The following is a 17,773-nucleotide window of genomic DNA, read 5'->3' as shown; positions in this document are numbered from 1 at the left end:
CTGCTTCAGGGAGTATGTCTAAATCCTGTTTGGTTCATGCTCCTCTCACAAGAACAAAGTCACTTTACATGCATTTACAGTCCTCTATTAGCCTCTGGCTCTGGCAAATGGAGTCTTGCAACTTGGAGACAGGATATAGCATCCTCAGACTGTTTTCCACTGCTTTCCAATGGGTGTTGGGATGGTTTTTGGAATCAATTATATTGAACTGAAGAAATATATGCATATAGTAAATGTATTGCTAGCCCATTGTAGTTATATTCTTGGTCTCAATCTCAATAGTTAACCCAATATTCAAGAACATTGTCATTGAGACATTCGTGAGAAAAGGTTGCTTCATGTCTGTGTTAAGCATCAATACCCTCTAGGCTCCATGTCCACGACATTTAAAAGTAAGCTAGTAACCAGACAGAGAAATGAAAGAAAACCTTTTGTGGTACAGAATTTTTTAATTGTTCATTTCCAGAGAATATAACATCATTTTTCCAGATGTTTCATGAGGAAATTAGCTTTAGCAGCACATCATAGCTCTGAGGTGTATACTCATTTTTCTTATTTCATGAAGGCAATTTTGATAACCCTGCCAGTACTGCAATACTGCTTCAGATATTTATAATGTACCAAATGGAGCTGGGCTAGTCTCTGTCCTAGTCCAGGACACTTTGGGTGCAGACAAAATTTACATTTGTCATGCAATTGGCCCCCTGAAAGCACTCTACAGATGTGCCATGACACACATGCATGACTGCAGAGTGCTTTAAAGTGGCCAACAACACAAAAATTAACTCTCATCAAATGAGGATCAGATAAAGCCACTCCATTTTGGAGGGCCTTAAGGAATTCATGTTCCCTAGGCTTAATCTGTCACACAATCAAGGATGAGCTGATGTAGCCCAGCCCTGCCCCTGGGGCTGTCTGCAGGAAGGAAGAGGGGATGGGGGAGAGGGGATCAGCTGCAACTGGGGTTTGCTTGGCCTGGCCTGGAGAGGGGCGTGGATTGGACCTTCCCCACCTCACAACCCCCCCAGCCCCCTCCCCTTCCAGCGTAGGCTGGGCAAGCCCTAGCCAAAAGCTCGCTCCCCACTCCCCCATCCTGCCTCCCCTCCTGAAGACAGCCACAGAGCTGGGAGGGGTGATGGGGGAGACAGGCAGAAGGCAGACTCCTAGGGCTCAATCAGCTTCACAGTATAGCTCAATCCTTTCCTCCCTTGCGGCACCAAACCAAGAAGCAAACAACTGTTGGGCTCATGGAGGGGATGGTGCTCTAACTCATGGCACTTTGTGTAAAACACCATGGGTTAGAGAGGGGGCCTGCATGTCTGTCAGCACCCTTCATGACAAATTATATGTCTCTTAATGACGCTTTCTTCCTACTCTGGTGGCAGGGGTAGTAATTTGCCAAAGGCAATAGGACAAGATTTTACCCTTATTTGAACTCACCAGCAGTGAGATGGATGTAGTAAGGACAGGACTAAAGCTCTGATTATTTTCTGTTCATGCTCATAACGCTCTCTTTGCCCTACATGTCTGAAATTTAGGTCCAAGAAACTCATACAAAGGCTTATGGAAGTTCCCAACCTAGCCTTTTATAAGGCTCAAAACTTGTGACTGTTATGACTTAAATGTTCACTCACATTGAAAATTAGGCTTTCATTAGCTGAAATATTTGCTGGCATTAAGTTTTTAAAAAGTCAGGCTTCGGGGTGGGCTTCTGCACATACCAACATAAAAGATACATCACTTTAAATAATTGTGGCAACTCCATTAATCTGGAGCTGGCTTATATCACACATGACATTTCCTGTTGTGCATTTTCTGGAAACAGATCTAATTTTAAGACTCTCAGTACCAAAGATACATTGTTACTTTTCTCCTTGGTTGCCTAGATCTAATTGAACTACAGGAGGGGGCAAGGACTGGTTGCCTAATGCTGAATGTAAGGAGTATTTACACACTTCACAGTGCTAATGAGTAAGGATATGTTGCATGCTGGCTGCTGGTAAACTAGATGCCTAAACAAAGAACTGCAGCGAGCTGCTTACTTGACACAAACTGGTGATCAAGCTCTACCCAGCTCCCTTGCAAAAACTGCTGAACATATGGAGATAGTTAGGCTTTCAGTGAAGGGAGAATAAAAAAATCAAGCCACTAAGCAATCAGGATGCCAGAAAATTCAAACTCTGCAAACCTAGGAGATAACAGAACTACTGAAACCATAAGGTAACACTCACAAGGAGACCACTGTGTCACAATCTTCCTCTGCACTTAATTGTTTTGGTGTGCACCGTGAGGCTTACCCACCAGAGTTGGGGGGTTGGGGACCAGAAAAGGATAAGAGAACATAGGTTGAGCAGTGCTGGATGATAGAAGAATACATTGGGATACATTTTGCCCCTCTCACTGTGTGCACATAGCATGCATGCATTAACAGGTCTTATAATCACTCAGTAGGCAAGGGAAGGACAACCTGTACCCCAGCATTCATAAGACAATCACAGGATCACAAACAATTCAGACTTTTCCAATCTGTGGAGTTACCCCAGTTTAGTAAACTTCAAATGATCACCTGGACATCTGTAGGTCATAAACGACTTGGGAGACAGGAGAGAACATGCCAGCATGGGCCAGAATTCTATATAAGGCACTTCGGTATGTTCAGAAAGTCTGAAATCAGGTAGAGGAAGGGAAGCATGTCAAGGATATGGGGATTATTTAGAGGGTCAGAAAAATTCAGATTTAAACTTTAATCTGGGACAAAGGCATAGGTGACTGGTAGGGGGTGCACGTGTCCCCCCTGATGGCTGACACCAACACTGCCGGCAGGGCTGGTGCCCCCTCGACAGGGCTGCTGCCATCAGCATCTTCTGCAGGTGCCCCCCAAATTCAGGAGGTACCAGTCACTCATGGACAAAGCATCCCCAAAGTTCAGGTGTGCTTAATTCTGTGATTCTGGAACTAGGTCCAGTGTCAATTTTATTTTGTTTTTCTTGCTTTCCTATTATGTTCCCCATTTTAAGATTCTGACAATACAGCACAACTCCTTCTGTCTTGTGGGAATAAGGAAGTCAACTCACCAGGTGGTTTTATTACAAACACTCTAAACTCTGCAGATAATATAGAGGACTAATTGCTCCCTTCTGCAGCCCTAGAGAAGTTTGTGCCTTCGTAACAGGTTCCTTGCAAAAGACTGCAAATGCATTGAGCAATATTTTCATTATTTTTTGTTTCTTAGTAAAAGCCAGAACAGATGCATTCGATAAAACAATTTTCTCCAAAGACCTGGGCCTTAACTTTCATCACTGATTTTCTCAACAAGAAAAAAAAAAATCCTTCCCGAGTAAGAAATTGAGCTCTCATGCATTTTTTAATATATGCATTTTTAAATAACTTTATGCATGCAAATCAAACCAATAGTGGAAATAGTCATGTGCATAAAGTTAAGCACAAAGCAGCAGAGTCTCAAAAATATTTAGGTATCTAATTAAATGGGAGTTAGGAACTGATAGAGAGGCTGCTCCGACATGCTGTAATTACAGTGCATTGGATCAGACTTGATTAATCGAGTTTGCTGGAGCATGGAAATTACTGCACTCCAGGAGACTTCAGCAGAGGCACTTTAACTAAATGTTCAACAAGCTTTAGTTAAAGTGCCCCTGCTGCCACTTTTCAGCACAAGGACGCTGATACACATGATGCTCTGGATGCTTTAATTAGAGCAGCTCTCAGACCTCTCTAATTAAAGCTTTCCCTCCTCCCCACTCCTGGCCCCAACTCCTGGAACATGTGTATAAAAGCTCTAAATGTCTTAAGGGTCTGGAGAGAAGCATACATATTTACAGGCCAGAGCTAAATATTTAGGAAGAAGTTCACAGTCCCACATATATCTGGATAAATCTATATCCATGAGGAAAAGTGTTGGCTGTTACACAACACAAAAAGGCGATGTTTTCAGTTATTGTAAATTGAAAGAGTGCCATTGAAGTCATGACAACTGTGCTAATCTGCCTGAGCAGAGAATATGAGACCAAAACATTGCCAATCACAGTTCTGGCATATGAAAATGGCAGATTTACCATGGGTGGTTACATAAGAATTGCCATATTGGGTCAGGCCAAAAGTCTCTGTAGCCCAGTATCCTGTCTCCAACAGTGCCAAGCAGCAGACTTTTTAGAGCAGTAGCACTCAAACTTCCAGTGCTGTGGGCTAGATGAGTGATGTGGGGTCAGTAATGGGGCTATATCCCATGGAGGGCTGCATGGGGTCAGTCTGTAGGTGTCATCCAGCATGCCAGCCCAACTCCATGCACTCACATCCATCCATGTGCCAGTCGGATCCCACATTCCCTGATCCAACTCTACACTGGCCTCAGCCAGCACACCAGCCTGACACTACACTCCCAGATCTGGCTGTATACTAGTGTGTACAATGCCATATTATCCAGCCTGCAGGGCTCCCCACAGGTTGGGAAATTTGTCAGTGGGGGAGTGGCAATTAATGCTACTACTGTTTCCCCACCATCAAATTACCAGACTAAAGTCTAAATGACATGGCATTGGAGGCTGGATCAGATCTGCATGCCAGGGGTTGAGCACTAGGGCTGTGTGCAGCTTCAGTCCCCAATTTGATTCAGTAGAAATTCAGCCCAATTCAGTGGCCAAATCTCCCAATCTGAATCAAATCAGAGGATCCCTTAATCTCTCCAAATCAAATCGGAGCCCTCCAAATTGTTTCGGAGAGATTCGGAAAGATTTGGACATAGACACAGCTTTAAATGTTTTTTCTACATACCTCTAGGTAGCAAGGGCTAGTGAATGCTGTGATGCTGGAGCACATGGAGTGTACCACAGAAGCATGGGGGCCGCCACAGAACCCTCATCAGCAGACCCATAAGTGGACCAGAAGCACTTCTAGCCCACTTCCAGGTCCACTGGGAAGCCTCTGTGACTGGTGCCTCCTGGGTCAGGGGGTCACCTGGGGTCCCTCTGTGGCCAACCACTGAGCTGGGGGGGGCGGCTTCCTGGTGGACTCAGAAGTGGACCAGAAGTATTTCCTGTCCACTTCTGGGTTCACCGCTGAGCACGTGGAGGGCCCCCCACACTCCTGTGGGGCGCTACATGAGCCCCAGAATCACAGCGTTCACAAGCCGCACCTGGTACCTCAAGGTAGTAAAAAAAACTTTTAAAGCTGTGTCTATATCCGAATCGCTGATTCTCTGAATCAGCATCGAATCTTCAGATTCAGCCGAATCGAATCAGGGACAGTGATCCAAATCAACGAATCGAATCACTGTTCCCGATTTGGGCCGAATCCAAATCAAATAGGGCTCTCTTCATACACCCCTATTGAGCGCACCTATTTTAGAGGAAGAATATAAAAAACAAGGCATGAATAGAGTAATCCATCACCTGTCATTCCTACCCAGCCACCATCAGGAGGTTACATATCTGTTTGTCCCTGATGGAACTATTCTCCATAAAAAGTGTCTAACCCCTTTTTGAACCCAGTCATCCCCTTGGCCTCCAACAACGTTCTGTCCAATGGGTTTCACACATTAGTTAAGCACTAGGTAAAAAAGAATTTTCTTTTATTTTTCCAAATCTGCTGCCTCAATTTTATCAAGTGTCTTATAGTTCTTGTCTTATGAGTTATAATATGTAATAGGTTCCTATTTGCTTTTCCTATAGTGGACATGGTTTTATAGAGCTCTACTGTATCCCAACTCAGTTGTCTCTTTTTCAAGCTCAAAACACCTAGCACCTTTTTGCTCTCTCCTCATACACACTTTGTTCCAGACTTTCATTATGTTTTTTGCCCTTCTCTGTACCTTTTCTAATTGTCCTATATGCTTTTTGAGACAGAGTGAATAGAACTGCACACAGTATTCAAGACAAACCAAGAAATTATATATCAGCATGCAATGATTCCCCAAGGTGGGCAGGTATGGATCTGAGAAGAATCCTATTCCAGAGAAACGTATTCATTGAGAGTCTATGAAGATTTCTAAATAAGATTATTAAAAGTATGTGCCTCATAAATGGGAGAAACTACCACACTGGAGGTGGTTGTGAAGTGAGAGTGATTCATTCATATTAAAACATGGTTTGGTTTGTGTGAGACTCCACTGAGGTATAAAGAAGTTAAGCTTTCTCAAGTCCTTTTCTTGAAGCTGGCCCAGTAGGCAGCCAACAGGGCCAGCCCACAATTTTTTGCGGCCCCCTGCAAGAAATATTTTTGGAGCCCCTGCCCTGAAGAAGCTAGCAGCAGCAGCAGCAGCAGCAGGGGGGAGTGGTGTGGCGAGTGGCAGCAGTGGCATCAGCAGCAGAGGGGGTGGCGAGTGGCTGAAGAAGCCAGCAGTGGTGGCAGGGGGGCGGTGGTAAGTGGCTGGATGTGAAGCCAGAGGTGGCAAGGTGGGGTAGCAAGCGGCTGGACACAGGGGGCCCCTTAGCTGTGGGGCCCCCTACAGCCACAGGTTTCTCAGGCTAGGACAGGATGGCCCTTGCAGCCTAGAGTGGAAGATATGCAAGGCCAAGAGGAGGCAAATAAAGCACATGGATGGAGACTCAATGAAGTAGCTTCTGACTTGGGAGTGAGGAGACCCTGGGTTCAGGTCCTTACCTCTAGTGGCTTTTCTGTACCTTGCTTTTAAATGTTCATTGACTAAAATAGATATACAGTAATGGGATTGTTTCTGCTATATTTGAGGTAGCTACTTCCCTTCACTCCAATAATTAGAGTCGATCCATGGAAAATGATAATAAATTTATAATTATAATATATAATTTTTCCATGGATGGAATCTAATTATTGGGGGGCTTTGTTAAATTCCGAATTGTCTTGGATTCAGTTGAATACTGTTTGTGCTTAAGTCCATCCTCTTTCAGGAAAACATTAAAAGAAAGATTTTGTACTAGATCCATAGATATGATATTTATGCAAACCTCAGCATAAGTGTTAAAATGTCACCACCAGTTGCACAACTATGGTGGGGTGGCCAGGACAGCTGCTCTGAGTTCTGACTTGGGTTGGGATGTGTGGGGTAGAAAAATATCAGCTGCCACTGCAGCCACATGATCAAACCAATGGCACAGTGGCCACCAGAAGTCACCAACCTGCTGCCCCAAGTATCCAGCTGCTTTGTTACACCTATGGTCACCAAATCCCCCTGTAATATGATATTATTTAATTGACCTGTTTCTTCTTAGTTAGCTACAGCATTAGAGAATGCTAGGTTAGAATATTGCTCTGTATGTTACCTGAGGGTGTGTTAGCAATTTTGGATAAAAAAGGACTTTATTGAGCCTTCAAACAAAAAACTCCCACTTTTTTGGAGCCCTGGAAATGGTTCATTGTCTGATGTGCCTCCAAGTTCTAGCCAGTTCTCATGATAATTTCAGTTTGACTGGAAGCAGAGAGATGCAACGATTTCAAAAGAAATGATTATTTATGCAGGTTTCCAGCCTGAAGTCACAGAGCCAGGAATTTTATAGGAGGTTTGGACATTCATTTGTACTGTTGGGTGGTTTGCAGACTGGAAACTAAATGAAACTAGAACTCTTTAGAGGGTCACACCCATTCCTAAATTTAAAAGGTGTTTCTTTCTCTGAATGCTATAAAAATATAATAAATTAAAAAAAAAAACACAGTATACAGGTAATACAAGGCAACCACTTTTGATTAAATCAGCCACTGTATTCCTGTATATGCTGCTATTATTATTGAGCATACTGACATTGTAACACCAATGCAGGTCAAGAAGGAGTCTAAAGGACATTCAGTCTGATTTTTTATAATGATAGGAGCAGAAACAGTTGTGCTATATAATAACTGTGCTTATTCAGTACTAAAGTTCTAGTCGATAGCCCTCCAAACAGACTATTTCTCATTTGCTATGTGGTGGTCTACTGGCACCTTATATTACAGAGGCATTTGTTCAAAACTTCTTACATGGCATTTCCCCCACTCCATTGCCATGGGATTTGACCATGTGATATGGGGCTCTGCCTTTTATCAAAGGAAAATTTCAGTGATTAGATTAGTAGAACTAGGTGAATAATACCTTTTTGGTTCAGTAGCTAAACCAAAAAATGGGGGTGGAAATAGTTTGGGTCAAACTAAAACATGAACCTTAGGGTTTTATGGTGAAATGACAAATTTCACTTTGGGTCAACACAAACAATTTCATACAACTAATTTTTTAATGATTTGTTTATTTATTATTTGTTCCTTTAAACAATTGTTTTCTTTTAAAAAAAAAAAAACCCTGATGTTTTAGAATGAAAAAAGTCTGATTTTGAAAAAATGAAAACAAAATGCTTCATCCTTTCTGGAATGAAACATTTCATTCTGAAAATTTCAAATATTTACATCTTGGAATACCCTTGCTAGCAAACTACATTGGCATATCCTGTTTTTTTATGCATGTGTGCATACATGCATATACACACATAACTTATTTATAATAAACTTATTTTGAAGTCTTTATTCAACATCACTGAGAATGTAGATCTTCCCCATGCAATCTAGTGGCATTTCCAAGTGTCTCTCATTTTAATATCACCCCATAGTCCAAGTTCACCTCTAAGATAACTGACTAAATACATATATAAATAAATAACAGCAAACTTTTGTCAACAAGTGCTTTTCACAATTAATATCCAACCATTTCTAGCTGGTAGCTGTTGGTTTACTTGTTTCTGTCCCCTCCCACCCATATTCATGGTGGGTGTTAGAGCAGGAATGAGAGCTAGGACCAACATTTAAGAGCAACCAGGATTTCTCCAATGGCTCAGTTTTTGTGCGCTCAACTTAAGATATGCTTAAAGAAGACTAATATCTTAAAAGAGTTAAGCATAGATGTGGTATATATATGATGTGTCAGGCTGAGAACCCAAAAAATTGATGTTCCTCAACTACCTAGGCATTTTTCAAACATTTAGCCCATGAGTACCATAAATAAAGGACAGTTTAATTTTCTTGAAGTAGATCATTTCCTTTATTCTTCTTTTTAATGAACAAATGGAGCAGTTGGAATTATCCTTATATTTCAGCAGGTCCCAAACTTTTTGAACACCTGGGCCACTATCAACATTTCTCATGGACCTCCATGTACTCTTGCCATTAGGGTTTTAATTATAAATACTATGAAGTTATGTAAAGCCTGTCAGTCTTGCAGACCACTGATGGAGTGGCAGTCTGGGAACAACTGCCTTATTCTGTAGCCATTTTCCTTTAACCATAGAAATAGTGAAAAGAAAGGAAATGAATACATATAAGGAAATGTAAGATAAAAAGTCACTTTTGAACTTGAGAGTCTTCCACACTATAATTTTCTGATTTTCAAACAAGCCACAGATGTGTAACACATGAGCCCAGGTGAAGATGAGATTGTGAAAGGGTGTGATGATGCCTCTGCGTGCAAAACACATCCATCTCCAACTTGCCCCTGAGCATCTGTTCCATATTTAGGGGGGGGTTTTGTTGCTTTGAACAGCTAGCTTTAGAGAGGTTTAAGATGATAATCCCATATACCTGAATGACTGTACAATCAGAGTGAAATGTTAACAAGAGACTTTGCGACAGCACAAGGGTGATGAGATACACTTACCGTGAGTAGAGGAATATATATGAACTGGGTCATTAGTTTTTACAGAGGGTAGCCAAATGTTCCTTTTCTCACAGCTTCTCATTGTAATGTGAGTTTGCACTGTTCTGACTTATCCAGACAAAACTCCCATTAAAGTCAGACAGGTCTTTGCCTGAGTGAACACTGTGGGATCATGCCACATGCTTACAAGACAGTGTACCCCTACACTAATTGGCATAGGATATCTGTTACTGGACCCATCCACAGTCATGGAGTGGCTCTGCTGAAAACAGCAAGGTGACCATCCCATTTTAAAAGGGATGTTCTTTATTTGGTGCCTACTGTCTTATGTCAAAGGGTTAACAGACTATCAAGCTGAGTTGCCCTTTCTGCTTTACAGGCAGGGCAGGACCTTCTTTACTCAATTTGGAGGAAGCAACCTCCCCCGTTCTCAGCTAGAGCAGTGAGATCCTACCGTCTTGTTTCAATCCACTTTTAACACTGGCCATTTCATATTAGACTCTATCTTTCCTATTAAACATCTACACTGTACTCAGATATTTAAGATTTGACTGAGTACCCCTGTAGATGTGTAACTGGTACTTAGTACCACTTAGGTAGAGTTTACATCAGAATCCACCTTGCGCAATTAGTTTAGCCATGTGCATATTCTCAGGGGACATTCACTGAAGTCTGCTTGCATTCAGTCCCACTACACTCCACAATAATATTATCCTCTGCACAGCAAAGATGCTTTGATTTTCTTCATCTGTCTTGGATTTTCTTTGTTGGGTCAGTGTAAAAAACACTGTACACTCTTTTTCACAAGGTTATGCTCATTTTGGGGAACGAATCATCCCAGCACTTTGAAGGCCTTTGCCACAATAATTCAGTTGAGATATAAAGCTGATTCTTCTATACATCACTCATTAATCTTAAGTAGCCATGTTCTGGTCTTTAGCCAATCCATTAATTAGCTACTTGACAAACAGTAAATAAAAGGAAAAGTGGGCAGGCTGCTCTCACTAAGCACTGGCCTGCAGCCTGGTCCCACTTAGCATTCAACAATAATTAATTAGTAATAAAACAAGTATGACTTCGACAATGTGACAAAGTGATCAATAGAGCTAACAACCCTCTATCATGCATTAACAGTTGCATCATAAACAGGTCTAAGGAGGTGATACTTCTCCTCTATGCAGCATTGGTGAGGCCGCAGTTGGAGTACTGCATCCAGCTTCACTTCAAGAAGGATGTGGATAACCTTGAGAGGGTCCAGGGGCCATTTGTATGGTTAAGGGCCTGCAGGTAAAGTCCTATGAGGAGAGATTGAGGGACCTGGATCTCTTTGGCCTCCTTAAGAGAAGGCTGAGAGGTGATCTAGTGGCCATCTACAAGTTCAGTGGGGGAGGAGGGGGCAGCAAGAGATGGGAGCTACTCTGCTTACCAGGGCACCCCTTGGAGTAACTAGGAACAATGGCCACAAACTGACAGACAGCAGATTTAAACTGGACATCAAGAAGAACTTCTTTATGGTAAGGGTTACCAGAATCTGGAATGGGCTTCCAAGGATGGTAGTGCTCTCCCCTACCTTGAGGGTCTTTAAAAAGGAGACTGGACAAACACCTGGCTGCGGTCATCTTACCCCAGCAATGTTTCCTGCCCAGGGCAGGGGGGCGGACTCAAAGTCAACTAAGGTCCCTTCTGACCCCCAAAATCTATGAAATCTAAGTGGCACAATGGAAGGGGTAAACATCAATATATTGGACAAACAACAATACAACAAGAAGTAAACCAAATGCAAGGTCCAATAGTGACAAAGCAATATCAACCCTAACACACTACAAAGGATAACAACAATACCAAGCCTCAGCCTATGTGGTGCTGAAGAACAATCAGGTTCTCTCACCCGTGGACTCACTCATGCTGGGAATAGCACCATTCACACAAACTCTCAAGCTCTGTGTACCACACTGACCCTCCTCAGCCACTCGGCTCAGAGCCTGCATGGACACACAGCACACACACACAGGGGATTGGCTGCCCCCGTCCGCACCCACTGAAACACACCAGATCCAAACTCACTCAGTCACTTGAGTCTCATTTCAGCCTGAGATGACTGCTCATTTAAATCCAACACTCAGACGAGATAGTGACTGTCCTGGTCCTCACTGGTTCTGACCCACTCTGACACACCTTACAATCTCTCACAGATGCACATAGTTGCTCGCTCTCTCACACATTTGCTTACATGCACACCCGGTTGACTGCACCCTCCTCAGGTATGATCACCTTATATAGACTGGCATCTGGCAGTCGTTTCACCTTCTATGCCAATCGCCCCTCGCATTGCCTTGCAAAGGTGTTACAACATTCTTCCCATCCCCTCAGCTGTGGCTGGGCATCTCTAAGTAGGTCACTTCCAAGGGTAAGTCAAAAGTTCACCTACTGACTAGTCCGGTGGACACTGGCTTCTCACTCAACATTTCTAGCCTGTTTTAGGGAGCGACAGCCGTAACTGAATCCTGACTGCAAATGCACAAAGCAGAACTCTCTGGGTCCCTTTACACATGCAGGTAAAGGTGCAACAGGATCTAATGTGCAATTCATATAATCATGCCTCCTGCCATGCCAGGCCACATGGATGGAGGCGTGATTGTGGTATTGCCCATTAGACCCCATCACACCTCGTTGCTGATGCAAAGGGAGTCTGATTGGGCTACTGGGACCAAGAGTCAGCAGCTACTGGGTCCAAGAGTCCCCTCATTTGAGGGTCTCCCAGCCCTAGCTGGGCATGGTACACCCCTGTGGCTGGGAGCCCTGTCCGATGATGGGGCTTCCAGATTCAGGGAAAACCCTGCTATACATGCAAATTAAAGCTCAGTAGCAACCAGCCATAAAGTTAGCACATATTTTTGAGGTCTAACTTCACAGCTGTCTGGAGCTTGTTCTGGTGTGATACGCACTTTGCACATGTAGCTGGTCTCAAGGTAATTGCATAATTAACTAGTTAATTGTGTGCTATCTGTAACATGTAAAAGGGGCCATACTATCATTCATAAAAGGGAAGTAAAAGCTGGGAAACAGAGAGACAAAACAAGGGGGAAAAAAAACCCAACTCACTCCTCCCTGTCCAAGAATCAGTCACTCACAATATCTACTGTAGCACTGTTAAGGGAATTTTGCTAATGCTATCAAGAGCTATTGACTGCCTTAGCAATCTCATATAAACCAAAATAATGCAACTATTAACACATAGGCTTCCAACAGAGGTTGGACAGGGTGACCCTTGAGGTCTTTTCCCACCACATGAGTCTATGAATATTTTGCTCCACTGCTGCTAAGGCAAACAGCCAGCAGAGGGAGCAAAAGATAAAAGAAAAAAAAACTTTATTCTGTAACTTTGCTTATATCATCAAGATTCTTCTCAATGAGGAAGTAAACGCTGAAAAAGAGATCACGGTTTGTGCTGAAATACAGCTGCAAGGAGGGATAAGACTGTTTCTCAGACAGAGAAACAGAATAATATTAACAGTGAAATAAATGTTCAGTTTTAACATTCTAAAAGGATATTGAAAATGAAAGAGAACGAGGAGACAAACTTTAACAGTGTATAGAAGAAACTGCTAAATCTACTCTCTACATAACTTAGGCCAAGGCATTTCAGCCCTTGCTTTTTGCAGAGGACATTAATTTCCTGACACCTCAGGAACCTAGATGCCTCCTATGAACGTAAAATCTGAATACCTTGCAGTGTGCTGACCTTACAATACCCTAGTCGGAAAGTACTATTATTCTCATTTTGCCAGTGAGGAACATGGACCATTTGTACACGCCACAAAGTTGGCCTTTAAAGTGGCTTAATGCCCTTCTGCACTGCTTTAATGGTGCAGCTGTCTGCATGTGTCAGCGGCATAATGCGCTTTAATGGTGTGGCTGTTTGCACGTCAGCGGCATAATGCATGTTAAAGGACTTTGGGGCGCGTTAAATGACTTTTGGATACAGCAAACTAAAACATCTCTGAGGTGGTTTAGTTTGCCACGGAGGGAAGCGCCTGGCCCCTTGCAGCTCAGGGGCTGTGCAGGCAGCCCATGCAGGCAGGCTCCATTGAAGAAAAAAGTGGTGAGCCTGATCTTTTTTCTTCCTGGAGTCTGCCTGCCTGAGCTGCGTGGGGGCCCAGTGCTTCCTTCTGTAGCTGCGGTGCCCTATGTGACCACTCAGGCTGGAGGCTTGTGGGTAAGGGCTGCCTGGGAGGCGCCACCACAGAGGGAAGCACCAGCTCCCACCCCATACCCCAGGGACCTCTCAACCCGCCAGCAGGTCACCCTCCCCTCTCCGCCTCTGGAGAGGCAGATAAGGACCAGGTCCAACCCGTATGTACATGCCACAGGGGTTTACTTCGCCCTAAATTTAAGTGGTGTTTTTAAAGACCCACCGCTTCAATTTAGGGAGAATTAAAACAAAGTAAACCCCTGTGGTGTGTACAAATGCCCCAGGAGGCTAAGAGATATTTTCGAAGTTACAGAAACACATGTTGGAGAAAGAAACTAAATCCAGATCCCCCAAAATTATATACTAATGCTCTAACCACAAAACCATGCTTTCCCCCTAAAAACCTATATATATGTAAGTGAACAATAGAGAACTCTCAGTAATGTGAACTGGGTTGAGCGCTCCAAAGACAGATGCATATATCTTTTTAAATATTGACTATATAGAGGTGGTCTACAAATCTCAACTTTGCTTACCTTGTATAATAAAACCAACTAAATATGCTTGCTAGCATGTGAAAATCCTCAGCACATGTTAGTAAAACCCATAAAGAAACAGCTTTAGACTGGCAGCAGAAGATGCCACTAAAGTAGTGGGAAAGTGCCCATGATGGATAGGTTCAATGTTGTAGAAGACACAGATACCCTGGCTCCAAGACAGGGACAGTTTGATAGATACAGATAAGGTACACTTGAGATCTACATGAGAGAAGCTGCTGTTTTTCTTGTCTCTTTTACAATGTTGGGTAAAAGCCTGGAGTGGATCTGTGTTTATGAATCACGCAGTAATGAATCTTTAGTGGGGGGATTTGGCTAGGAACTTAGAAAGTGGCTCATTATTCTAAACTCTTTATATACAATGAAGAAAAATAAAGAAAGCCTTTTGCCGAACTTTACAAGGTGTGTTGCTAACACCTGCTATTCGTAGCAGAAGGACAGACAGGGCCACCAAAGCTGCCAAACTAAACTAAGTGGCTGGATGATTCATGTTACTCACCAAAGGGTTTTCACTATCCTGACTGACTGCACAAGCAAGAAAGGGTGAATGGGAATGCACATATCTTCTATATACAAGCAAAAAATAAAGACGCTTTCATTCTTCATCTCCAGCAGCACGTCATAATCATAAGACTGGTTTTGTCCAGAGTACGAATTATTATACTCTGCTTTTGACAACTTTGACGTGCAACAGATGACCAGAAATGTGGGTGGCTTCCAAGAGTGGTCGCTCTAAGCACAGGTAGTATTATAAGATGTGCATTAATAAAGGAAATGAATAAACTTGTCCAGTTTTGTTGGCTTTGACAGTGAAATGTCGAGATAAATGACTATACTGTGAATCATCAAGAATCATGGGGCTCTAATTAGGCAACAAATAGACTTAAAGCCATTGAATCTGACTGACTTCATTAAACTTACAACTTTAGAAATATATAACAACTTTAGCTGCTACAACTTTAGCTTCCGCAAATGAAGAGTCAAGATTAAGATCTTGGTATGAAACACTTTTAAAGCATTTAGCTAGTATTTTCCCTATAGTTTTACTTGACAGCTTCAGCCCAGGACCCCTACAGAATTCCGCAACGTACCAGGTTACATTGAAATTAGAACAGGATTTAACGAGTGTTAAAACCAAATAATGCTTCATAAATAAAGAATGAAAGTACATTCTTACACATTTGTAAATGTGTGTACATTGTTATCCTGAATTGAATCAATCTCATGGAATTATGCTACATCTCAGCACTGATGAAAATAAGGGGTGCAGACAGAAGTGACAATTTTCTCCCAATCTATCCACAGAAAGTGGTAAATAGCCATGACTAAACATAACTGCACAGCTGCAAACCACTTCAAACATAGCTGACTGGGTGAAAATCTGATCCATCATTACATGAGGGCTCAGGGGAAGACGTTTCAAACAGGGCATCTTCTATATCTTGTCTGCCTGCTTGCCACCTTCTGAGCTGGTTTCAGAATGGGAGGGGGAAGAGAGTGGAAGGACTTTGGTCTGGGTTTTTTTCAGCCCCTGCTGGAGGGTGGGAAGGGTGTATTGGAGCCCCTGCCCCCAAGTGGGGCCTCCAATTCACCCATGTCACCCTTCAGTGCCAGCTGGAAAACCCCTAGAATAGGGGTGGACAGTTATTTTGGGTGGAGGGCTGCTTAATGGGTTTTGATAAGCTGTTGAGGGCCACAAGGGCAGCCCTACCCCCTGCTTGCCATCTTGGGATCAGAAGTCCTGCCCCCTAACCCCTGACCTTTGCCACCAGAAGTCCCACCCCTTGCCCCCAGAAGTACTTTGTTTGGAAGTGGGTTTGCTATCTTGGAACCAGAAAAAAAAACAAACCAAATTCTATACTAAAAATCAAACATTGAAAATAACATATTTTAATGTTATTTTTAAAAATATGTTTGTTCTGATTTGTGTGTATTTGCATTGTGTATATAGAGGTGATGGCATAATAGCTCGAATGAAATCTTATTCTTGTACATTGTTGGGAGGTGTGGAGGGGTGGGGGGGTGTGGATGTGGGGAGTAGGGGAGGGTGGAGGGTATATGTGGATGTGGTGGGTGAGTGTGAGGGGTTCATTGGGGGGTGTTTGTGGGCCTGTGTGGGGGTATGTGGGGGTAGGTATGGGCCCTGGATCTGGCATGTCGGGGGGGGGCACATGGACCCCTGCCACTTCTGACATGCTACATCCAGCACTGCTCTGGCTGGTCTACAACTGTTCCACATGCAGTTCATGTCCTGGACTGGTAAGTGGGTGCTGTGTGTGTCTCATGTCCTAGATTGGCTGGAGCAGCTGCTGCATGTGGCCCAGTCCTGGATCAGCTAGAGTGGCACTGTGGGTACTGGATCTGACATGTCAGGGAGAGTTCCTGGTCTGACCCTGCATGGATGCCACATGCATCATGAGTCCTGGAGTGGACTCTGTGTGCAGCATACATCCCAGAACCTGTGCATAAATGATCTGGCACCTACCACATGGGTGGTGAGACCCACGGCCAACACTAGGAGTTGGATAATGTGACTCCATCAGTCAGATTCAGCTCGTGGGCTGAATCTTTGACAATCCTGCCTGACTTATCCACCATAAACTTTGAGGCCTATGCGGAGGTCAAACGCCCTATTTCCAATTCTTTGGGGTTGTAAAGGGAGTTGACTAGCACCAACTCAGTAGTGTCAGGGTAAGAAAAATGGTTCTCACTGCTCTCACCATGCTTCTGGATCTCACCTTGGGCTGGGTTTTGAGGGGCCAGGGCATCCTTCAATTTAAGAGAAATAGGTGATCCAAGAGATTGGAGAATCCAGAACAGAACTTCATGCAAAGCTCAGAGAAAGTTTTGCGTAAGTCAAGAAATAAAGAAAAGTGTCTATGGACCTCTATAAACATTGGAAAATAGATTAACTTACTGCTTATTTCTACGTGTTTCCAAATCCAGATGATTTATAATGAAACAGCTTTAAGTTATGAAACCATGGGAAGGGGCAGAATCTCCATTTAAAACTAGACTGGAAATTGCACTCGCAAATATATTGAAGAGAACAATTGTGTTATTTTCTATGTCTGTTTATAGACCATATTGGATGATGACACACAATCTCATTTGTTTCCCATTACTCCTATGTATAGAGCCAACAAATATTGCTTTTTTTACCTGGACTACATGTTAATGAGTAACATTTCTCCAGCAGGAAAAAAATTACCAAAAGTTTTCATTGTATTTGAGTAAACAAAATGTGAAGAATCAACGCATCAGACTAATTATTGCTGTAATTGTCCAGTAATTTCAATGAGTTATAGCAGGGTTGATTTTCATCCAAATCTATTCTTCAGTATTTTTCCATTAATTTAAGATTGATGGAAAAGACCTTACATAAGACAGAAAACTGTATGACTATGCCAAGTGCTTAAA

Source organism: Alligator mississippiensis, chromosome 3, assembly GCF_030867095.1.
Source record: "Alligator mississippiensis isolate rAllMis1 chromosome 3, rAllMis1, whole genome shotgun sequence".
In the NCBI taxonomy this organism is placed as follows: domain Eukaryota; kingdom Metazoa; phylum Chordata; order Crocodylia; family Alligatoridae; genus Alligator; species Alligator mississippiensis.
Note: the sequence above shows the minus strand (reverse complement) of the source record.